The sequence below is a fragment of the Lithobates pipiens genome, unplaced genomic scaffold (genome assembly GCF_037356315.1).
Source record: "Lithobates pipiens isolate NorthernLeopardFrog02 unplaced genomic scaffold, aLitPip1_a1.2 Scaffold_23, whole genome shotgun sequence".
Lineage (NCBI taxonomy): Eukaryota > Metazoa > Chordata > Amphibia > Anura > Ranidae > Lithobates > Lithobates pipiens.
In genome coordinates this window covers 17,286,134-17,312,020 of record NW_027507785.1, presented here as the reverse complement: position 1 = coordinate 17,312,020, position 25,887 = coordinate 17,286,134, and the positions used below count along the sequence as shown (strand labels likewise).

General features: G+C 46.4%; 1 protein-coding gene across 3 annotated transcripts in view; it reads right to left on the bottom strand.

The window, feature by feature from the left end:
• The window catches only part of FAM168A (family with sequence similarity 168 member A), a 232,354-nt gene that overhangs the window by 199,205 nt on the left and 7,262 nt on the right, over positions 1–25,887 (bottom strand). Inside the window, exon 1 of one of the 3 annotated variants that reach the window (XM_077451219.1) lies at positions 12,391–12,620. The exons of the other annotated variants lie outside the window; for them this stretch is intronic. The gene's annotated coding sequence lies outside the window, so the exon portion shown is untranslated. Of the gene's footprint in view, positions 1–12,390; positions 12,621–25,887 lie in introns of those variants that run through there. 3 annotated transcript variants of the gene reach the window in all.

Here is a 25,887-nt window from a genome sequence, read left to right as displayed (position 1 = left end):
CTTGATGTATGAGGAGTGGGCAGTGGTGGGCTCTGGTGGGGACCCTGATGTATGAGGAGTGGGCAGTGGTGGGCTCTGGTGGGGACCCTGATGTATGAGAAGTGGGCAGTGGTGGGCTCTGGTGGGGACCCTGATGTATGAGGAGTGGGGAGTGGGCAGTGGTGGGCTCTGGTGGGGACCCTGATGTATGAGGAGTGGGGAGTAGGCAGTGGTGGACTCTGGTGGGGACCCTGATGTATGAGGAGTGGGGAGTGGGCAGTGGTGGGCTCTGGTGGGGACCCTGATGTATGAGGAGTGGGCAGTGGTGGGCTCTGGTGGGGACCCTGATGTATGAGGAGTGGGCAGTGGTGGGCTCTGGTGGGGACCCTGATGTAAGGGAGAGGGACTCTGGTGGGAAGCCTGATGTACGGAGGACCCTGATGTACTGGAGCACTCTGGTGGGGGCCCAGACAGATGTATGAGGGTGGATTCTAGTGGGGAGCCTGATGTAAGGGGATGGGGGACTTTGATGGGGACCCTGATGTAAGGGAGAACTCTGAATGAATGAATGAAAAAAAAATGAGAAACCACTGACACAGTCCACGCCTCATCAGTGCCACCTATCAGTGCTGCATATTAGTGCCACTGCCACATCGGTATCAGCAAGTACTTGAAAAGAAGTATCGGTTATTGTACTCTGTCTTAAAAAAGTGGTATTGGTGCAACCCTATTTAACCCTTGCATACACCCAGTGACGTTACTGGCCTAAAATGATACACAGAGATTAAACCAATCCTTCTACATAAGTTGTACCTGTTCACCTGCAACCCTTTCTTCTCTACATCTGTTCAAAGTGCTGAATTTTAAAGCGTGTCTGAGAGTCTGCAGAGTTCAGTGAGGAGAGCTCTGAGAGCTGATTGGTGGGAAGTTACAGCTGAGGCTGTCAATCCCATGTCACCATTTTTCTCTTGGTGTCAGGAAAATTCATCAGAAGTGGCTCATGCTGACAGCAGAGGAAGGAAGCAGCAGACAGCAATGACACTTTGACACTTAGTGCTCTGGATTGAGACAAGTACACAATATAGAAGGAAATGCTTTGTTCTTATTTTATGTCTGAGGTTTACAACCACTTTAACCTTTTTTTTTTAAATTTTGCCTTCCCTGGTTCCTCCCTCACCAATGTGCTAATGACATTTTTGAATAAAAGCCGTTCTCATTTCATGTCTTAATTTAGATCCTTGATGGGTGGTGTCAGTCTGGAGCAGTTGGCATTCTTAGGCAAGCCTGTTTGCCACCATAGGTAATACCTAAATATGAGGCTGAAATCCCAATGAATGAGACGATCGGACAAGAGACAGCCGGGAAAGGTTGGATGACGCTGGATGTCCTCCAGCCAGGAAATGAGGAGGGCTCTATCTGACTTATTGCACCTTCTAATACACCTTGTGAGAAGCTCACAGTGTGCAGCGAAATCTAAGACATTTCAGTGCAGGAGAGGAGTCGGGATAAGGCCGGAGTTCAGCTTTAAATCTCTTGTGCCATCCTGCCGACATCTCAGAGTAAAAGGAGACCTTCAGATAAATATTTACACAGAAGACGCTGAGGAGCTCCGAGCAACGGGAGAAGCAGACACTCATTGAACAATGTGAGAGGGGTCTGGTCTGCGATATGAAGCAGGCCGCTCATCACACACATGCTACATTCCATGGCCAAGGTCTCCTTCCCTTCCTCTAAGGAGAAACAGGAAGTCAGTCCCTGGATGTTTTTGCCCCGCCTCCTTCTCTTCCAGGCCGCCATCTCTGAGTATCTCGCACATGCGCCATAGGTCTCTGCCAGGAGCCAGCACAGACCTGGGGCACATCTATGCAAGCATGCATCTGGGACCTGTACAGGGCATCCGGAAAGTATTCACAGCGCTTCACTTTTTCCACATTTTTTTATGTTAAAGCCTTATTCCAAAATGGCTTAAAATAATTAATTTCCTAAAAATTCTACAAACAATACCCCATAATGACAAGGTGAAAGAAGTTTGTTTGAAATCTTTGCAAATTTATTAAAAATAAAAAAACGGGAAAAAAAAATCCCATGTACATAAAGTATTCACAGCCTTTGCTCAATACTTTGGTGAAGCTCCTTTGGCACCAATTACAGCCCCAAGTCTTGTTGAGTATGATGCTACAAGGTTGGCACACCTATTTTTGGGCAGTTTCTCCCATTCTTCTTTGTAGGACCCCTCAAGCTCCATCAGGTTGGATGGGGAGCGTCGGTGCACAGACATTTTCATATCTCTCCAGAGATGTTCAATGGGGTTTATGTCTGGGCTCTGGCTGGGCAACTCAAGTTGTCCCGTAGCCACTCCTTTGTTATCTTGGCTGTGTGCTTAGGGTCGTTGTCCTGTTGGAAGATGAACCTTCGCCCCAGTCTGAGGTCCAGAGCGCTCTGGAGCAGGTTTTCATCAAGGATGTAAATCTCTGTACATTGCTGCATTCATCTTTCCCTCAATCCTGACTGATCTCCCAGTTCCTGCCACTGAAAAACATGTCCACAGCATCATGCTGCCACCACCATGCTTCACTATAGGGATGGTATTGGCCAGGTGATGAGCGGTGCCTGGTTTCCTCCAGACATGACGCTTGCCATTCAGGCCAAAGAGTTCAATCTTTGTTTCATCAGACCAGAGAATTTTGTTTCCCATGATCTGAGAGTCCTTCAGGTGCCTTTTTGCAAACTCCAGGCGGGCCGTCATGTGCCTTTTATGGAGGAGTGGCTTCTATCTGGCCACTCTACCATGCAGGCCTGATTGGTGGAGTGCTGCAGAGATGGTTGTTCTTCTGAAAGGTTCTCCTCTCTCCATGGAGAAATGCTGGAGCTCTGTCAGAGGGACCATCGGGGTTCTTGGTCCCCTCCCTGACTAACCCCCCCCCCCGATTGCTCAGTCTGGCCGGACGGTCCGCTCTGGGAAGAGTCCTGGTGGTGGTTCCAAACTTCTTCCATTTACAGATGATGGAGGCCACTGTGCTCATTGGGACCTTCAATGCTGCAGAAATTTTTCTGTACCCTTCCCCAGATCTGTACCCCCATACAATCCTGTCTCCGAGGTCTACAGACAATTCCTTGGACTTCATGGCTTGGTTTGTGCTCTGACATGCACTGATAACTGTGGGACCTTATATAGACAGGGGCGTGCCTTTCCAAATCATGTCCAATCAACTGAATTTAGCACAAGTGGACTCCAATCAAGCTGTAGAAACATCTCCAGGATGATCAGTGGAAACAGAACGCTCCGGAGCTCAATTCTGAGTGTCATGACAAAGGCTGGGAATACTTATGTATATGGGATTTTTTGTTTGTTTTTTTATTTTTAGTACATTTGCAAAGATTTCAAACAAACTTCTTTCACATTGTCATTATGGGGTATCGTTTGTAGAATTTTAAGGAAAATAATGAATTTAATCCATTTTGGAATAAGGATGCAACATAAGAAAATGTGGAAAAAGTGAAGTGCTGTGAATACTTTCCAGATGCACTGTATACCTGCCGTGCCTGTGTGCATGCGTGGGAAGCTCCTTGCACGTGCACATCTGCACACGCACAGAATCCTGCAGTGCACACCCCCCCTCTGTAGAACGACCTCCTGGGATGTACAAGGTGGACATCCCAAGAGGCAGCGGAGGGGAGGTGGTGGAGCTCGTCATTCTTACCTAGGTAAGGAAGAAGGCGTTCTGCAAGATAAGGGGGGACAAGAAGAACTGGATGAAGGTCCATGGTGCGTTCACACAGGGACAACCCGACTTACAGCGCCACTTTGCAAGGCGGTTTGGAGGCGACTTCAGCACAACTTTGAACAGCTTACAACGCGACTTAACCATTTCCCGACCGGCGCACGCCGTTGTATGTTGGCAGAATGGCACGGGCAGGCATATTGGCGTACAGGTACGTCCAGTTTTAAATGCCGCCCTGCCATCGCCATCGCGGAAAAAAATGGGGGATATTTATAACAAAAAGTAAAAAATAATGCGTTTTTTTTAAAAATTGTCGCTCTATTTTTGTTTATAGTGCAAAAAATAAAAAACGCAGAGGTGATCAAATACCACCAAAAGAAAGCTCTACTTGTGGGAAAAAAAGGACGTCAATTTTGTTTGGGAGCCACTTCCCACGACCGCGCAATTGTCATTTAAAGCGACGCAGTGCCGAATCGCAAAAAGTGGTCTGGTCTTAAGCCAGCAAAATGGTCCGGGGCTTAAGTGGTTAAAGGTGCCACCAGGCGACTTTGGCTGTGGCCAATCACAGAATAATCAGCTCTGGGGGAGGGAGGGGGGTCGCCTGGGTAAACGTGGGAAGCACTTGGGTAAATTATTTTCTTTTTCCTGTAAAGTCGCTTCAATATAAATGGAGATCCGACTTCCATTGGAATCTATGGGTACAAGTCGCCTAGAAATCGCCTTGTAGTAGTACAGGAACCTTTTCTGAAGTCGGAGCGACTTCAGTAGTGTACATTAAGGCGGCTCTCATTTACTTCTATGGCATTTCTTATGTCCATCGACTTGGGGCGACTTCAGGACTTAAAAGTTGCATCCCAAGTCGCTGTAGTGTGAACCGGCACTAAAGGGTTTGTAAAGTTAAATTAAAAAAAACAAAAACAAACATGTCTATACTTACTGTACCTACTATGTGCAATGGAATCGCAGAGTGTCCGGGAACCTCCTGTTTTCGTTCCCCTGCTGGTGCTCCTGGCCCCTCCTCTCTGTCCTGTGGCCCCCATGGGAAGCGGCTTCCCATGGGGGGCACTCGTGTGTGCTCGCACCTGAGCCCTGCTGCATCTATTGACACAGACAGAGGGACTCGACCCCCCAAAAATATGAATGTTTACAACCTCTTCAAATTTGCTAATCCATCTAACACTCCCCTCCCCCAGACTGACAATGCTGCTGTTGTCTGCTGTGCTCCTTCATCCAGAATGGGGGCGCTCTTACACAGGAGGTGTGTTACTGGCTGGATCACCAGGTGAAAACAGAGGAGAAAAAAGCCAAAGAGAAGAAAACAAATGCAGCCACAACATCTAATGATTGGTAATCTGCAATATATTACATTTTTGGGTTTTGGGTTTAATACCATTTTAAGCCTAGGTTAAAATGTGTGTTGGGGGGGCATCACAACACCTCCTCACTGTCTGTCAATCTGAATTCGGGTCGCTTTTCAGAGGAGCGGCAGGATTTGTATAAGCCTAGCCTAACTGATGTATTGCCATTCAAAACCACGTGTTACCGCGCATGTAACTGGGTCCTGAGAGAAATACAAATGCTGCCGGTATCCTGAAAATGCCGGTTGCTTGGCTGTCTCTGGCCTATCAATAAGGAGCTATTGGCCCAGAAAAACCCAGAAATAAGGTCAGTAGATGTATTGAAGTTGCCAGATCAGCATGACGGCCGGTGGACCAGTCAGTTCACAATGTCAGCAATGGCAACTTCCATACCTCCTCAATAAAGGAATCCTCCTATGTACACTATATTACCAAAAGTATTGGGACGCCTGCCTTAAAGCCTGGTACACACGCTCAGATTATCGGAGGAATATTTGTCCGTTTATTGTGGTACGCGAGTCTCATATGGAAAGTGAAGCGGTTACTCAACATACCAAAATAATACAACTTCAGAAGCGATATAACGTGTTTTGTATTCTTTCGCTTCCGAGCATGCCTAGTCTTGCTATTTTTTTCAGATGAAAACTGTACTAACTAAATGAAAATCGGACGTTATAGTCACGGTACAATAAAAATTGTACAGCCGGCACCTTCAGTTCTTGTCGTCCAAAAAGGGAAAATCGGCTGTCAAAAAGCACCATACTAATGATCAGAAAATCGGCTGATCGATCGTCATACAGTACTACAATTTTACTTGCGATTTTCTTATCGTGTGTACGGGCCTTTACACACACATGATCTTTAACGCCATCCCAAGTCTTAGCCTGTAGGGTTCAATATTAGGCGGGCACAGGGGGTGTGCCAGGTGTGCCTGGGTACACTCCAATCACCTTGTGCAGCACCAATTTCCCCCGCTGCCCAGCCCCCCCCCCCCGCCTCCATTTTCTCCTCCCAACTCCACCGCAGCACTGCCAGCTTCCCTTCTTTCCTCTCCCGCCACCTGCTGCGGGGGATGTGTCAGGATGGAGAGTGGAGGAATGGTCTGGTAAATATGTTATTCCCCAGCCCCTTCATTTTCTGAATGAGTACAGTGAGGGATTGGTAACGATCGCTACCGTGTCCATTCATAACTGAAGCACAGTAAACTGTGCTTGTGAAGGAACAGGAAAGCTGCTTAGTACACAGCTGTTTAGACGCCTAATATTTCACCAAAAAACAACATCATTAAAAAATAAAAAATAAAGAAATTGTAAAAAAAAAAAAAATATTAACCCGGAAGATTTTACCCCTTTCCTGACCAGAGCACTGAGAGATTCGGCGCTGCGTCGCTTTAACTCACAATTGCGCGGTCGTGCGACGTGGCTCCCAAACAAAATTGACGCCTTTTTTTTCCCCCAAAAAATTTAACTTTCTTTTGGTGGTATTTGATCACCCCTGCGGTTTTAACTTTTTTTGCGTTATAAACAAAAATAGAGCGACAATTTTGAAAAAAACCCATTATTTTTTACTTTTTGTTATAATAAATATCCCCCAAAAATATATAAAAAAACATTTTTTTTTTCCCTCAGTTTAGGCCGATACGTATTCTTCTACATATTTTTGGTTAAAAAAAAAAATCGCAATAAGTGTGGTTTGCGCAAAAGTTATAGCGTTTACAAAATAGGGGATAGTATTCGATCTCCTCTGCGGTTTTTATATTTTGCAATATAAACAAAAAAAAGCGACAATTTTGAAAAAAATAAAACACAATCTTTTGTACTTTTTGCTATAATAAATATCCCCATTTTTTTTTTTAAAAGCAAATTTTTTCAGATTTTGCCGATATGTATTCTACATATTTTTGGCAATAAAAATCGCAAAGAGTGTTTATTGATTGGTTTGCGCAAAAGTTATAGCGTCTACAAAATAGGGGATAGATTTATAGCATTTTGTAATGGCGGCGATCAGCGATTTTTATCGGGACTGCGACATTATGGCGGACACATCGGTCATCACACAATTCCCGGTCGGAAAATTTGATTGTGTGTAAGAGGCTTAAAAGTTCCCTTTACAGGAACTAAGGGGCCAAGCCCAACCCATGAAAAACAACCCCCACATCATAATCCCCTCCTCCACCAAATGATTTGGCCCGGTGCAGAAAGCAAGGTCCATAAAGACACGGATGAGCGAGTTTGGGGTGGAGGAACTTGTCTGGCCTGCACAGAGTCCTGACTTCAACCTGATAGAACACCTTTGGGATGAATTCGAGAGGAGACTGTGATCCAGGCCTTCTCGTCCAACATCAGTGCCTGACGTCACAAATACGCTTCTGGAAGAATGGTCAAACTTTCCCACAGACACACTCCGAGGACCCCTTTTACACTGGGGGCCTTGGCCACCTTATCGCTAAAGCGACACTTGTTTCAGAGGAGCTTTTGCGGTGCTTTTCAGCCGCTAGCAGGACGCTTGTAACCCCCAAAAAAGGGGTTAAAAACTCCCATTTTGTGGCGCTTTCAAAGCGATTTTAAAGCGGGAGTCCGGACGTTTTTTTTTTTTTTTTTAAAGTCAGCGGCTACAAATACTGCAGCTGCTGATTTTTAAAATAAGGACACTTACCCGCCCAGCGCGCCCGCGATGTCGGCACCCGAAGCCGATCTCTCGATCGTCTCTCGGGTGCTGCCGCCGCCATCTTGCGTATGGGAATCAGGAAGTGGAGCCTTGTGGCTTCACTTCCCGGTTCCCTACTGCGCATGCGCGATTCACGCTGCGCAATAAGGACGGTCCCCGCTGTCCCTGGGATCCGTGTGTTTCCCAGCAGACAGCGGGGGACCCGCAGGAAGTGGCGTAAATATCCACAGATTCTGCGGATATCTATGCTGGAAGTGGGTGCAAATACCTGTACTGTACAGGTATCTGCACCCCCCCCCCCCTGAAAGGTGGCAATTGTGGCGCCAGAGGGGGGGAGGGTTCTGATGAGCGGAAGTTCCACTTTAGGGTGGAGCCCCGCTTTAAGGCGATTTGAAAGCAATGCCCATTCATTCCAATGGGCAGGGGCGTTTTGGGAGCACCACTCCCAGCCCGACCCAAAGATACTGCTTGCAGGACTTTTTTTTCCCATCCCACAATTCCAGTGTGAAAAGTCACACTGAAATGAATGAGAGGCGCTTAGTAGAGGCTATTTCCAGCGCTAAAGCGCCGGAAAAACGCCCCGATGTGAAAGGGGTCTAAACCTTGTGTACGGCCTTCCCAGAAGAGTTGAAGCTGTTAACCACTTCAGCCCAGGGCGATTTTTACCCCCTTCCTTATCAGAGCACTTTTTGCAATTCGGCACTGCGTGGCTTTAACTGACAATTGCGCGGTCGTGCGACGTTGCACCCAAACAAAATTTTCCCCACAAATAAGGCTGGTATTTGATCACCTCTGCGGTTTTTATTTTTTGCGCTATAAACAAAAGAAAAGCGACAGTTTTGAAAAAAAAAACACAATATTTTTTACTTTTTGCTATAAAAAATATCCCATTTAAAAAAAAAAGAAAATAAATTTCCCTCGGTTTAGGCCGATACGTATTCTTCTACATATTTTTGGTAAAAAAAATTGCAATAAGCGTGTATAGATTGTTAGCGCAAAAGTTATAGCGTCTACAATATAGGGGATATGTTTATGGCATTTTTATTTTTTATTTTTTTTACTAGTAATGGCGGCGATCTGCGATTTGTTCGTGACTGCGACATTGTGACGGACATATCGGACACTTTTGACACATTTTTGGGACCATTCACATTTACACAGCGATCGGCGCTATAAAATTGCACTGATTACTGTGTAAATGTGACTGGCAGGGAAGGGTTAACACCAGGGGGCGCTGCAGAGGATAATATGTGCCCTATGGGAGTGATTCTAACTGTAGTGGGAGGGGACTCACAAGGGGAGGAGACCGATTGGTGTTCCTCTGTACTGGGAACACACCATCGGTCTCCTCTCCACTGACAGGACATGGATCTGTGTGTTTACATACACAGATCCATGGTCCTGCTGTGTTCCCGGGCAATCGTGGGTACCCAGCGGACATCGCGGCCGCTAGGCACGAGCACCGGGTCCCGAGCGACGCCCCCCCCTAGGCGGCCGGGAATGGGAGGACGTCATATGATGCCCACCCAGGATGGGAGATCCCATCTGTGGGAATCATATGACTATGGGTTGGCCAACTCAATACTGAACCCTACGGACTAAGACTGGGATGGCATTAAAGTTCATGTGCGTGTAAAGGCAGGTGTCCCAATACTTTTGGTAATATAGTGTATGTCCCAAATGTCTGGCTTACCAATTACACTTCACCCCTTGTGTCCCTGAGGAATGCATGCAGCCCACTGATACTTGGCATGTGGCCCTTGAACCCCAGCAGTCTTTAATGGGGTTAGCAGTGTCTATTTGTACAGAGGGCAATGGCTGTCTACTATTCTCATGTACCATGTCCCCATTCATTCACTTTCTTCTGCAGCAGGTCCTTAGTCTCCAAACAAACCTGCGGGACCTCCCTAATCTTTGGCCATCATTTTATCTAGTACAGGGGTCTCCAAGCTTTTCAGTATGAGGGCCACATCCCCATTAGAGGCCCCCTTACATCAGAGTCCCCATTACATTCTTTTTTTTTTTACATCAGGATCCCCTTTACTTCAGAATCTCCATCACAATCCCCATTAGATTTCCCCTTTACATCAAGGTCCCCATTAAAGTTCCCCCTTACATCAGGTTAACCATTAGACTCCCCGTCTATGTTAAGGTCCCCACTGGAGCACCCTTTACATGCGACTCACCTCATCAGGGTCTCTAACACAGTCCCCTACATTAGGGTCTTTGTCCGAGTTTCCCCTTACATCCGACTCACCTCTTACATCAGGGTCCCCATCACAGTCTCCCTACATTAGATTCCCTGTCCAAGTTTCCCCTTACATCCGACTCACCTCTTACATCAGGGTCCCCATCACAGTCTCCCTACATTAGAGTCCCTGTCCAAGTTTCCCCTTACATCCGACTCACCTCTTACATCAGGGTCCCCATCACAGTCTCCCTACATTAGATTCCCTGTCCAAGTTTCCCCTTACATCCGACTCACCTCTTACATCAGGGTCCCCATCACAGTCTCCCTACATTAGATTCCCTGTCCAAGTTTCCCCTTACATCCGACTCACCTCTTACATCAGGGTCCCCATCACAGTCTCCCTACATTAGAGTCCCTGTCCAAGTTTCCCCTTACATCCGACTCACCTCTTACATCAGGGTCCCCATCACAGTCTCCCTACATTAGAGTCCCTGTCCAAGTTTCCTCTTACATCCGACTCACCTCTTACAACAGGGTCCCCATCACAGTCCCCCTACATTAGGGTCCCCATCCGAGTTTTCCCTTACATCTGACTCACTCCTTACATCAAGGTCCCCATTAGAGTTCCCCCTTAAATCAGGTTAACCATTAGACTCCGCACTTATGTCAAGGTCCCCACTGAAGCCCCCCCCCCCCTCCATGAAACTCACCTCCTAAATCAGGGTCCCCATTACAGTCCCCCCACATTAGAGTCTTCATCTGAGTTTCCCCATATATCCGACTCACCTCTTACATAAGGGTCTCTCTCATAGTCCCCCTACATTAGGGTCCTCATCCGAGTTTCCCCTTATATCCGACTCACCTCTTATATTAGGGTTTCCATCCGAGTTTCCCCTTACCCCTCATCTCTTACATCAGGGTCCCCATCCGAGTTTCCCCTTACCCCTCACCTCTTACATCAGGGTCCCCATCCAAGTTTCCCCTTACCCCTCATCTCTTACATCAGGGTCCCCATCCGAGTTTCCCCTTACCCCTCATCTCTTACATCAGGGTCCCCATCCGAGTTTCCCCTTACCCCTCACCTCTTACATCAGGGTCCCCATCCAAGTTTCCCCTTACCCCTCATCTCTTACATCAGGGTCCCCATCCGAGTTTTCTTTTACATCCGGGTCCCCACCACAATCCCCTACATTAGGGCCGCCATCCAAATTTCCCCTTACATCTGACTCCCACCTTACATTAGGGTCCCCCCTTACAGAGTCTGGGTGGGGATTGAAGCAGAGACCATAGGCAGCATCTGCTGACCTGAATCCTCAGTCTACTGCATATTGAAGATGCTCCACTGACCCTACCTGGGGGCCAGAAAAAAAATCCTGTAGAGGGCCAGCTGTGGCCCGTGGTTTGGAAACCCCTGCTCTAGTTTGTCTGCAGCCTCTGACATTCTTTCTGGCCTTACAAATACCTAACCTTATGTGAAGCCCTTTGGTGATGTCAGGGGCCGCAGTTGAGACCCCTACTTCTCCTACATTAAAAACCACTAACCTAGACCATATGCTCTTTAGACGGTGGAAGCAACAGATTTTCTATAGGCTACAGACGCGAGCGTTTCCGTGCGTTTTCAGTGCACTCCCGCTTGTCGGATGTTGGGCAGCCTATTACCTTTCAATGGGTTGCCTTATGCATTAGAAACACGGAAAAGAAGTCCCCGACTCTGCGTGTCAGGAAAGGGCCCCGTGTTTTGCACGTGTCCCCAACATGCAAAGGTCTGAACCAAGCTGTGAATGTTACAATAACCGGACCTTTCTGATGCAACATCTTCAGAAAGGTAAGTGATGTGGCCCAATGGATGTGCATTCCGCACAACATGTAGATGACATTTATTGATCACCAGCACACCTTCTCTTTCTTCCAGTGCATCCCCATACAAGAGGAAATACCACATTTTGAAGCCATGGATCATCGGGGACCCTGCGGCAACCAAGAAATAATCGCTATTCCAATTATACGGTGACTTTTCAACAAAGCCTTTCTATGGCAGAACAAGGACGTTAGCTGGCGACATCTATCATTTACAACGCACTGCTATTCATTCAATGCATGCATACAGTAGACTGTAACGCACCTGCACTATAGCGCACCCAACGTTTGTTACCGTCTGCTGCACTGCCAAATAAAATAGTACAGGTGCATCGATAGCCCATTCTGTCAACGCACCTCAATGGACGAAAACCTGTACCAGTAGCATTTTTCGGCAATGCAGCAAACAGCAAAATCTACTATATATCTATAGATCTATATATATCCTGCAGAGGAGGCCATTTGGACAGATAGCAGTGCATTGCCTTAAAGCAACTCGCCTCAACACACAAGACGCATTCACAAGTGTGAAGGGGGCCCCCCGTGGGTCTGCATTTCGTACACCGCTGCAGATGACGATGGTGCTACAGAAATGAATAAATGAAGCAATACTCACATCCTGCAGTCTAGCTGACATTGTCTGGAAAGACGGGGCCCTCTCTCTGCTCAGTAATCCTCCGTCCTGCCGGGAAGAAAGGTTTATATGTGCCTGCGAGATAAAGCCCTGCTTGTAGGAAGCACACATGCACCGCTGATTCACACACCCCGGGGGCAGCTATTTAGCAGCATGGGTGTACGGTACAGAGTCAGGGATCCGTCTTTACTCTTACCCATCTGCTCTGGAAAAGCCACATCCCACAATGCAATGCATTCCTCATTAATAATGCAAATACCTAGCATCGATACACTTGCCCTCTAACTAAACCACTTCCTGATTCCGTAGGATCAAAACCAACCTCCTTTCAGCAACGCCAACAAGAAAAATCCGCACAATTCTGGAATTCTGCTGGCAATTCATTTTTTTTCTCTTGTAAAGAGCAGAATAACACAGACCCCTATTTCTAATACACATCAAGGCTTGGATATTAGCACTAAATCATCTATCATGTGAACAGTCAGACACAGAGAGATCCTATGCCTGATCAACCAAGTACAGAGAGTCAAACCAGGCAACAATCTATAGACCCTACCATCCTCAGGCTAGCCTTTTGTCAATCTGCAGACCCTACAAATTTCTGACCAGGCTTTTGTCAATCTGTAGACCCGTTCCATCCCCTGGCCAAGCTTTTGTCAATCTGTAGACCCAACCATTCTCTGGCCATGGCTTTGTCAATCTGTATGTAGACCCCTTCATCCTCTGGCCAGGCTTTTGTCAATCTGTAGAACCCACCATCCTCTAGCCATGGTTTTGTTAATCTGTAGACCCCTTCATCCTCTGGCCAGGCTTTTGTCAATCTGTAGAACCCACCATCCTCTAGCCATGGTTTTGTCAATTTGTAGACCCCACCATCCTCTGGCCAGTATTTCATCAATCTGTACACCCCCTCCATCTTCTGGCCAGGATTTTGTCAATCTGTAGAACCCGCCATCCCTGGCCATGGTTTTGTCAATCTGTAGACCTCTTCATCCTCTGGCCAGTATTTCATCAATCTGCAGACCCTACAGATCTCTGGCCAGGCTTTTGTCAATCTGTAAAACCCATCCATCCTCTGGCCAGGGTTTTGTCAATCTCTAGACCCCCTCCATCCTCTGGTCATGCTCTTGTTAGTCTGTAGACCCCCTCCAGCCTATGGCCATGCTCTTGCCAATCTGTAGACTCAACCATCCTCTGGCCAGGCTTTTGTCAGTCTGTAGAACCCACCATACCCTGGCCAGGGTTTTGTCAATTTGCAGACCTCTTCATCCTCCGGCCAGTTTTTTTGTCAATTTGTAGACCCACTCCATTCTCTGGCCAGGCTTTTGTCAATCTGTAGACCCCCTCCATCCTCTGGTCAGGATTTTGTCAATCCATAGACCCATCCATCCTCTGTCCAGGCTTTCATCAACCTGTAGACCCCCCACCCATCCTCTGGCCACATTTGTGTCAATTTGTAGACTCCACCATCCTCTGGCTAGGCTTTTTTCAATCTGTAGACCCCACTATCCTCCTGCCAGGCAATTGTCATCTATAGACACGACCATCCCCTGGTTTGAATTTTATCTGTAGACACCGCTATCCTCTGGCTAGACTTTTGTCAATCTGCAGACCCTAAAAATCCCTGGCCAGGCTTTTGTCAACCTGTAGAAACCCCCATCCTCTAGCCAGACTTTTGTCAATCTGTAGACTCCACCATCTTCTGGCTAGGCTTTTGTCAATCTGTATACGCTACCAGTCTCTGGCCAGACTTTTGTCAATATGTAGACGTCACGACCATCTGGCCAGGCTTTTGTCAACCTGTAGACCCCCTCCATCCTCTGGCCAGTCTTTTCGTCAATCTGTAGACCCCACCATCCTCTGGTCAGGCTTTGGTCGATCTGTAGACCCCCTCCATCTTCTGGCCAGGGTTTTGTCAATCTGTACACCCCTCCAACCTCTGGCTAGGCTTTTGTCAATCTGTACACCCCTCCATCCTCTGGCTAGGCTTTTGTCAATCTGTACACCCCTCCATCCTCTGGCCAGGGTTTTGTCATTCTGTATACCCAAACATACTTTGGGCAGGCTTTTGTCAATCTGTAGACTCTACCTGTCTCTGGCCATTCATCAATCTGTGGACTCCACCATCCTCTGGTCAGGCTTTGGTCGATCTGTAGACCCCCTCCATCTTCTGGCCAGGGTTTTGTCAATCTGTACACCCCTCCAACCTCTGGCTAGTCTTTTGTCTATCTGTAAACCCCTCCATCCTCTGGCTAGGCTTTTGTCAATCTGTACACCCCTCCATCCTCTGTAGACTCTACCTGTCTCTGGCCATTCATCAATCTGTGGACTCCACCATCCTCTGGCCAAGCTTTCGTCAATCTGTAAACCTCACCATCCTCCGGCCAAGTTATTGTCAATCTGTAGACCTTATCAGTCTCTGGCCAGGCTTTTGACCTCCAAAAAAATTAATTTTTAGTAGAAAAAGGGTCTGACAACATTCTTATTGCTGTTCGGGTGACAACTGCTCTAATAGGTGTCACAACAACAGGAAGTGAGAGAAAATCTCCCCAATGAGGGTCACAAAAAAATAAAAACCTGACCAATTTGAAATCAAACCAAAGGTAAAAAAAAACAAAAAAAATAAAAATTGTCTGGAGTTAGGTTAGTACAACTGTTATGTGAAAAATTAGAAAGCTGACATCACTAAACTCTCCTCCTGGAAATGCCAGTTGCTTGGCTGCCATTCTCTTGCTTTGGATTAAATAATTCCGGACTCAGGAATCTGACTTCTCTGTGACTTATTTGCTAAAGGTGAGTATTTGAGGACTTTAATTCTACGTTATGATGGCAATACATGTAACAACCCAATCACTCACTGTTTCAATAAAAGAATTGCGCTACTCAGTAATCAAATAATAAGCCAAGCCGGATGTCAAAATATGCAAAAAGTGTCTTCTTCTGAAATATTTTCAACAAGTTTGATCAACATTTGTCGAAGGACCCTGCTGGAAAGTTTTCATTCGATCGACTTTTGTAGAAAGTAGAGAGGCCAGCAGGGCAACCCACTTAGTTGCGCAGGAACCGGCCAAAATTTGCACACTGTAGGCCAGCCTAAGGACTCGTGTAGACTTGTGGTGGAGGAAAGGGGAATAAAAAACACACGGTTGAACCGCAATTTTAGCACTTCCCAGCCGCCCCACTGCAAATGCAGCAGATAGGGGGGTTCACAATCCACAGTTGCGACGCTTTGCTTCACTCAAATGGCAAAAACCATTACTCCTGTTGTGTTTGGAGGGCCACACTGACTCCAAACATGACCCATTCGAGTGGAGAAGCAATGCAACACCCTGCAATTGTGAAAAGCTGCTTAACTGTTTCTATTGGTTTACCTATTATAATAGATAGATTATAGGTAATCTATTTACATAGGTATTTCTCAAATTTTTGTAAAGCTGACCATGCACGTTACAATCTGGCTGTACAATTAATCTGTTGCTGTCCACGCTGCGCAAATACGTTGCTGGGTGGCCAACATTTCTGTACTGAGAGCACTCTCCCAACACAGACTGAGCTGTCAAAGACAGCTTTCAGTCCGGCGGGGGCCAGCAGGACCGGCTCCCGATCATGTGATCACTGTGACAGCCAATCACAGTGGTCACATGATTGCTGACCCCTCCTTCTCCTCCCCCCAGGGGTTCAGAACTTTTGAGTGGATGCCAAGGTTGGTGGGAAGGGGTTAAAATATATCAAAACCCAAAACCAAAAATGTTTATATACTGCCAATTACTAGTGCTTGGTGAGATGGTTGCATTTGTTTTCTTTTTTTCCCCAAGCCTGTTTTGCTTTATTGTCACCTGGTAATTCAGGTCCTTTGGTGGTGTCTATGGAGGGACCCTAAGCTGCTCTCTTGATATGGACTACAAACATATCCATCTATCTTCATCTCCACTACCGGGGGGGGGGGGGCTGGGCAATTAGTTGTTTACAAAACATAGCTAAAAAGGAAGCAATTCTTCTGTGTAGCCCACAGGAAATTACAAGGACACAGCATTTCTGGCAGGATCAATGGGTATTTTCTGTATATGCTGAAAATATTCCAAGCATGAAAAAAAGAAAACAAATGCAGCCATAACATCTAAGGATTGTAAGATGCATTTTAAGCTTTGCATTATAAGCTGCATAAGCTTACATTTTTGTTCAAAATTTTATAGGAAGGGCCCCCACACCACATTTGAGAAAATAATAAAGAGATTGCATGATTAAATTGTAAAGCGTAGGTCCAGCTTGACAAGCCCAATACCTATAATTACGATGTTTTCCATTATAGAAATGGAACTGGACCCCATAAAGGGACTCTTTTTGTTGCCTCAAGAGCATTGCGCTTCCGATCTGTGCTGTAATGGTGACCGGTCAGCGTAATGCAGCGTACACATAACCGGACTTTTCAACGGTCTTTCCGACGGAATTTCCAAATGAACGGACTTGGCCATACACAATCACACCAAAGTCGGATGGATTCGAACGTGATGACATACGACCGGACTAGGATAAGGAAGTTCATAGCCAGTAGCCAATAGCTGCCCTAGCGTCGGTTTTTGTCTGTCGGACTAGCCTACACATGAACGGATTTCTCGGTCCGGCGGAGTTCCGGTGGAAAAATTTAAAACATGTTCTATCTATATATTGCCGGATTTTTGGCAAGCAAAGGTCCAATGGAACCCACACACGATCGAATTGTCCGACGGACTCGTTCCGTCGGACCTTTGCTGTCAAAAAGTCCAGTAGTGTGTACGCGGCATTACTGTTGTAATATGTAGGAGGTGACTGGTCACCTAAGTGCCCCCCCCCCCCCGGGGTAGTTCTATACAACATTGTTTAGTGAAACCCATACAAGGAATACCTATTGTGAGGCTTTGTTAGCACCCAGACTGCCACTCAAAACAGTCCCATGGCCCCGTCCACCCGCAGATGATTATAGGACATGTACTTTAATGCAGCGCTAAACAAATCCCATGGCGACTGGAGATTGGGCCCTGGCGCCTGAGCTACACTGCAGCAGCGGTCTGGATTTGGTCTCCCCATGTGCCCCAGCCCCCCGTGGGTGCGTGGACCATGAGGTCAGGTTGGCCAATAATTGAGGCTGCCGCTTTGTGGCCTGCTGGAGCGGGATACAGCGCTCATTTATGGGAGATGGCGTCCTCTTCTGGTGGGGGGGGGGGGTTATGATGAGGGCAGCTGCCATTCTGACTGAGGGCTTCCCTTGCTTGGTCTCACTGCCCACCCACCTCCAACATCTCCTTCCTAGTTTGACAGCTGGGTGCTGGGGTTCCAATTGTGGGCTTGATCTGGCTCCCTTTTCTTACCACCAGTAAATGAACAGGGAGTGTGACAGGGGACATGTACAAAGATAATCAGGGCACTGATTATCAGTGCCGCCTATTTTGCCCATCAGTGCCCTCTATCAGTGCCCCCTATCAGTTCCTCTGTGCCTGCTCATCAATGCCACCTATCAGTGCCCTCTATCAGTGCCCTCTATCAGTGCCCCCTCATCAGTGCCCCCTATCAGTGCCTCCTCATCAGTGCTGCCTATCAGTTCCTCTCTGTGCCTGCTCATCAATGCCACCTATCAGTGCCCCCTCATCAGTGCTGCCTATCAGTGCCACCTCATCAGTGCTGCCTATCAGTGCCCCCTCATCAGTGCTGCCTATCAGTGCCACCTAATCAATGCCTCCGATCGGTGCCCCCTCATCAGTGTCAGACAAAAACAATATTGGCGCACAGAGTCTGTAGGAGTGACTATGAATTGAACTAGACAAGGAAACTGCCGCTATTTGCAGCCACCTGTCCCCCGAGCCACAAGAATCCCCTGGAATTGGGTGTATTCCTTTGTGAAGGGTTATAATTAGGAGAGAATTTAAAGCCCAATTGAAATTTCAGGTTAAGTCAGGCTAAATACATTCGACATGTCATCAAAGAAAAAAAAAAGTGTACAAAGTCTTAGCCCTTGTACACACGGTCGGACATTCTGACAACCAAATCCGTTGGATTTTGTCATACGGATTTTATCCGACGGATTTTGTCCAAAACTGTTGCATACACACGGTCGGACAAAGTTGTCGGAAAATCCGATCGTTCGTAACGTGATGACGTTATTTCGTTACGACGGGACTACGTTCAGGCTAGCAGCCAATAGCTCTGGTGTAGGAATTTGATCTGAGCATGCGTGGTACTTTGTCCGATCGGAATTCTCTACACATGATCAGACAAAGTCCGATCGGATCATGTTGACGGGAAGTTTTATAGCCCAGTTGGAAAACTTGGTCCGTCGGATACTCCGATGGAAACCGTCCGATGGAGCCCACACACTGTCGGATTATCCAACAACACGGTCCTATCGGACATTGTCCATCGGAATGTCCGACCGTGTGTACAAGGGCTTACAGTTGATTTTCTTTAGAAAGCAGCCACAGCCTGACTAAAAAAAGCCCGTCCCCTGCCAGCAGCTGCAGAGAAGGACCCTTGCTCCCTTTATGGAAGCAACTCAAAACCTGCTGAGTGAGACCTATAACTGCAGTTAGCTGCTGATTGGAGGGCTCCAGCTCTGAATCGCACATATCCTCTGATGCAAGAGCTGCGCAAATGTTGATACAATATAAATTCTGTATAATAAAAATAAAAATAATATTCAGGTACCCTAATGCAGCCTTGTCCTCGATGGACCTGTGTGTACGGGCTGCGCCCTAAGGTGCACAAAAATTAGGGACGTACCATCGGCATCTTCACTATATTGCCGAAAGTATTGGGACACCTGCCTTTACCCGAACATGAACTTTAATGGCATCCCAGTCCGTAGGGTTCATTATTGAGTCGGCCCACCCTTTGCAACTATAACAGCTTCGACTCTTCTGGGAAGGCCGTCCACAAGGTTTAGGAGTGTGTCTATGGGAATGTCCCGAGCCCATCCTTAGTAGGAAGTTCCACGACCCCTGGAAACCAGCTTGGAGCGCACACATGGGTATAGGGAGGAAATGATATCAGCTTGGGGGGCGGACCGCCTGTACATCTCCTCCAGCCCTGTGAGCACCACAAGCGGCCGTGGTTTTCCATCATCAGCAGACATTATGACCGTGCAGATTTGGATTTAACATATTACAGATGTATACTTTTAAAATGTGAGTTGTTATAAAAAATTTTAATAATCTCAATTACCGTATTTATCAGCGTATAACACACACTATTTTCGCCTTAAAATCAGGGGGAAATCGTGGGTGTGTGTTATACGCCGATCCCCCGCCGATTGTGAGCCTCTGGGTCGGCTTTCAGTCGCCTTCGGACCTTCTCAGTGGCTTTCGGCAGTTCTCGGTGGCCGAAAGCCTCCAAGACTGGCCGAGAGCGCGCTACCGAGTGCCGCCGAGATACACAGGACATCAGGCTCTGTATCTCGGCGGCGCCATTTTTAAAAGGCAAAGCTGAAAATTAAACTGACAAGGGTGCAAATGATGGACAAGGGTGCATATGACACTGACAAGGGTGCATATGACACTGACAAGGGTGTAAATGATGGACAAGGGTGCATATGACACTGACAAGGGTGCATATGACACTGACAAGGGTGCAAATGATGGACAAGGGTGCATATGACACTGACAAGGGTGCATATGACACTGACAAGGGTGCAAATGATGGACAAGGGTGCATATGACACTGACAAGGGTGCAAATGACACTGACAAAGGTGCAAATGATGGACAAGGGTGCATATGACACTGACAAGGGTGCAAATGACACTGACAAAGGTGCAAATGATGGACAAGGGTGCATATGACACTGACAAGGGTGCAAATGATGGACAAGGGTGCATATGACACTGACAAGGGTGAAAATGACACTGACAAGGGTGCAAATGATGGACAAGGGTGCATATGACACTGACAAGGGTGCATATGACACTGACAAGGGTGCATATGACACTGACAAGGGTGCAAATGACACTGACAAAGGTGAAAATGATGGACAAGGGTGCATATGACACTGACAAGGGTGCAAATGATGGACAAGGGTGCATATGACACTGACAAGGGTGCAAATGACACTGACAAAGGTGCAAATGATGGACAAGGGTGCATATGACACTGACAAGGGTGCATATGACACTGACAAGGGTGCATATGACACTGACAAGGGTGCAAATGACACTGACAAAGGTGAAAATGATGGACAAGGGTGCATATGACACTGACAAGGGTGCAAATGATGGACAAGGGTGCATATGACACTGACAAAGGTGCAAATGATGGACAAGGGTGCATATGACACTGACCAAGCTGCAAATGACACTGACAAGGGTGCATTGATGGACAAGGCTGTATTGATGGGCATTTAAATGTAAGTTTGTTTTTCCTTAACCACTTTCAGCCCCGGACCATTTTGCTGGCTTAAGACCAGACCACTTTTCGCGATTCGGCATTGCAACGCTTTAACTGACAATTGCGCGGTTGTGCGACGTGGCTCCCAAACAAAATTGAAGTCCTTTTTTTCCCACAAATAGAGCTTTCTTTTGGTGGTATTTGATTACCGCTGCAGTTTTTATTTTTTGCGCTATAAACAAAAAAAGATCGAAAATTTTGAGAAAGACGCATTATTTTTTACTTTTTGCTATAATAAATATCCCTCAAAAATATATAAAAGAACATTTTTTTCCCTCAGTTTAGGCCGATACGTACTCTTCTACATATTTTTGGTAAAAAAATTTCACAATAAGCGATTATTGATTGGTTTGTGCAAAACTTACAGTGTTTACAAAATAGGGGATAGTTTTATGGCATTTTTATTAATATTTTTTTTTTACTAGTAATGGCGGCGATCAGTGATTTTTATTGTGACTGCGACATTATGGCGGACACATCGGACATTTTAGACACATTTTTGGGACCATTGTCATTTATACAGCAATCAGTGCTATACAAATGCATTGATTCCTGTGTAAATGACACTGGCAGTAAAGGGGGTTAACCAGGGGGTGGCAGTGTATGGGGTTAAGTGTGTCCTAGGGGTGTGTTACTTACTATGGGGGGCGTGGCTATGTGTTAGTGAACGCTGATCTCTGATCTCCAATCACAGGGAGCAGAGATCAGTGTCACTTGTTGCTAGGCAGAACGGGGAGATGCTGTTTACTTCTGCATCTCCCCGTTCAGCCTCCCCGTGAGATGATTGCGGGTATCCCCACAGCGATCGAGTCTGCGGGACCCACGACCGGACTCACGGGGGTCCCGACCGGCACGCACGCGATGGCACAGCGGAAATGTAAAATGGACGTACCTGTACCCCAATTTGCCTGCCCGTGCCATTCTGCCGACGTACATCGTCGTGTTCTAGTCGGGAAGTGGTTAAACTTCCCTCCTAAAAGTTTTTTTCCTTAAAATTCCCTCCTACACCTCTGGTGCTTGTTATACGCCAATAAATACGGTATATGTGATGGATCAGAACACAATAGTCTAAGTTGGTGAAGTAAAATTAGAAAAATATATACATAAAACTATTTTTCAGAAATAAAAAACTGATAATTGGCATGTGAATATGTATTCACCCCCTTTGTTATGAAACCCATAAAAAGCTCTGGTGTAACCAATTACCTTCAGAAGTCACATCATTAGTGAAATGATGTCCACCTGTGTGCAATCTAAGTGTCACATGACCTGTCATTACATAGACACACCTTTCTGAAAGGCCCCAGAGGCGGCAACACCTAAGCAAGAGGCACCACTAACCAAACACTGCCATGAAGACCAAGGACCTCTCCAACAGAATTGTTGAGAAGTACAAGTCAGGGTTGGGTTATAAAAAAATATCCAAATCTTTGATGATCCCTAGGAGCACCACCAAATCTATCATAACCAAATGGAAAAAACATGGCACAACAGCAAACCTGCCAAGAGACGGCCGCACACCAAAACTCACAGAGCGGGCAAGGAGGGCATTAATCAGAGAGGAGCACAGAGACCTAAGGTAACCCTGGAGGAGCTGCAGAGTTCCACAGCAAAGACTGGAGTATCTGTACATAGGATGACAATAAGCCGTACACTCCATAGAGTTGGGCTTTATGGCAGAGTGGCCAGAAAAAAAGACATTACTATCAGCAAAAAACAAAATGGCGCCTTTTGAGTTTGCAAAAGGGCATGTGGGAGACTCCCAAAATGTATGGAGGAAGGTGCTCTGCTCTGATGAGACTAAAACTGAACTTTTTGGCCATCAAAGAAAACTCTATGTCTGGCGCAAACCCAACACATCACATCACCCAAAGAACACCATCCCCACTGTGAAACATGGTGGTGGCAACATCATGCTGTGGGGATGTTTTCCAGCAGTCGGGACTGGGAAACTGGTCAGAGTTGAGGGAAAGATGGATGGTGCTAAATACAGGGATATTCTTGAGCAAAACCTGTACCACTCTGTGTGTGATTTGAGGCTAGGACGGAGGTTCACCTTCCAGCAGGACAATGACCCCAAACACACTGCTAAAGCAACACTTGGGTGGTTTAAGAGGAAACATGTAAACATGTTGGAATGGCCTAGTCAAAGCCCAGACCTCAATCCAATAGAAAATCTGTGGTAAGACTTAAAGATTGCTGTTCACAAGCGCAAACTATCCAATTTGAAGGAGCTGGAGCGGTTTTGCAAGGAGGAGGAATGGGGAAAAATCCCAGTGGTGAGATGGGGCAAGACTCATAGAGACTTATCCAAAGCGACTTGGAGCTGTGATAGCCGCAAAAGGCGGCTCTACAATGAATAGTTATGCACATTGACCTTTTCTGTTATTTTGTCCTATTTGTTGTTTTCTTCACAATAACATCTTCAAAGTTGTTGGCATGTTCTGTAAATTAAATGATGCAAATCCTCAAACAATCCATAATAATTTCAGGTTGTGAGGCAACAAAACTTGAAAAATGTCAGGGGGGGTGAATACTTTTGCAAGGCACTGTACATGTAAAAATCTGTATTTCTTTTTGCTACAAAATTACTTGCAACCCCCAAACATTTTATATATATATCATTATTTTTTTTTGTAAGCAGAGCCACTAGAGCATAAAATGGTGGGTGTTTGTGGGTGTAAATTTTTATGTCACGTAAAATTTTCAAATGCATTTTTTAGGGGGGGAAATACACCTTCTTGTGAATATTAAATGCAAAAAAAATACACAATTCTTAACCCACGTTTTTTGTTAAAATATAAAAGATGTTAAAGCGGAGGTCCGGCCGTTTTTTATTTTTTTTAAAAGTCAGCAAATACAAACACTGTTTGCGGGCGCTTACCTGTCCAGTGAGCCTGCGATGTCGGTTCCCCCCCCCAAGGCTGATCCGTCCATTGGATCGGGCGCTGGCGCCGCTATCCTAACTAAGGGAAACAGGCAGTGCAGCCTTGCAGCTTCACTGCCCATTTCCTACTGCGCATGCGCGAGTCGCACGACGCTTTGTGAATGGCGCCGTTGTTTTCTGGGACACAGAAGACAACGGGGCAGCTCGCCGAAGAAGAGGAAGTAGAGGAAGTGAAAGAACAGCGCCGCGTAATAAGAAGAGGCAGATTAGGAAGACTGCCTAGCAACAGGCTTTTCTGGTGAGTAAAAAATGTTTTTTTTTTACAGTTTTTTTTATATATTTTTTTTAGAATGTTAATGTAATATTTAATTTTAGGGTGGACCTCTGCTTTAAAGCGGGAGTCCGCCGGGACTCCGCGTTTTTTTTTTTTTTAAAAGTCAGCAGCTACAAATACCGCAGCTGCTGACTTTTAAAATAGTGACACTTACCTGTCCAGCGCGCCCACGATGTCGGCACCCGAAGCCGATCTCTAGATCGACACTCGGGTGCTGCCGCCGCCATCTTGGGTATGGGAATCAGGAAATGGAGCCTTTCGGCTTCATTTCCCGGTTCCCTACTGCGCATGCGCGAGGCGCACGGCGCAATCAGGACGGTCCCCGCTGCCTCTGGGATCTGTGTGTTTCCCAGCAGGCAGCGGGGCACTTGCGCAAAGGGGCGGGCACTTGCGGAAAGGGGCGTAATCTACGCCCCTTTCCGCAGACAGCTATCCCGGAAGTGGGTGCAGTTACCTGGATTATCCAGGTAACTGCACCCCCCTCCCCCCTGAAAGGTGCCAATCGTGGCGTCGGAGGGGGGGGATTCCGATGAGGGGAGGTCCATTTTAGGGTGGACCTCTGCTTTAAGCTGTTTGGGAGCCACGTCACAGTGCCGAATCACAAAAAGTGGTCTGGCCTTAAGCCAAAAAAGTGTCAAAAGTGTCTTCTGATCTGTCCGCCACAATGTTGCAGTCCCACTAAAAATCGCTTATCACCGCCATTACTAGTTAAAAAAATAATAATAATAATAAAAATGCCATAAATCTATCCCCCATTTTGTAGATGCTATAAATTTTGCACAAACCAATCAATATACGCTTATTGCATTTTTTTTTTTTTTTACCAAAAATATGTAGAATACATATTGGCCTAAACTGATGCAGAAATGTTGTTGTTTTTTGGGGGGGGGGGGGATATTTACTATAGCAAAAAGTAAAAAAAATATATATATATATTTTTTTTCTTAAACTTGTCGCCCTTTTTTTGTTTATAGCACAAAAAATAAAAACCGCAGGGGTGATCAAATACCACCAAAAGAAAGCTCTATTTGTGGGCAAAAAAAAGGACATCGAATTTGTTTTACGACCGCGCAATTGTCAGTTAAAATGACGCAGTGCCGTACCAGAAAAAAAATGGCCTGGTCATTAAGGGGGGAAATTCTTCCGGTCTTTAAAGTGGTTGTAAACCCTTACAACACACTTTGACCTACAGGTAAGCCTAGATTAAGGCTTACCTGTACGTCCAAGAAATATCTCCTAAACCTACACGGTTTAGGAGATATTTACCTGAAGACAGGCACCGCTGTGTACGGCGCATGCGCCATAGACGGCGGCGTGCAGGCGCACTGAGCGCGGCATCGTCAATGACGAAGATGCCGTGCGATGCTGCGCGTGTGGGCTCCTGTGCGCATGCGCGGGAGTGACGTCATCGCGGATTCGCCGAATGACAGCGCCGGAGCAGCGAGACCCCACGAGAAGATGGATGCGCCGCACTACAGGGGACAGCGGTGACTTCGCTGGCTCCTGTGTCAGGTAAGTGACACATAATGGACTACTATGCGATGCATACTAACCCATTATGCTTTACCTTTGCAGGGAATCAAAGAGGAAGTAAACTCATCAGGGTTTACTTCCTCTTTAAGTGGTTAAAAAATATATTTTTTTTTACTGTGACTTTACTTTTTTTCCCCCTCTTTGATCACTTTTATTGCTCTCAGAAGGAATGTAAAAACATAACTGTGACAGCAATAGGCACGTGACAGGTCCTCTGTTCATGGAGAGATCCGGGCTCTATGAGACTCCAAATCCCTCTTCTGCCCTTTTATAAATGCATTTGATCACCCCAACTTCAGTAAGATCAAATGCTTATGA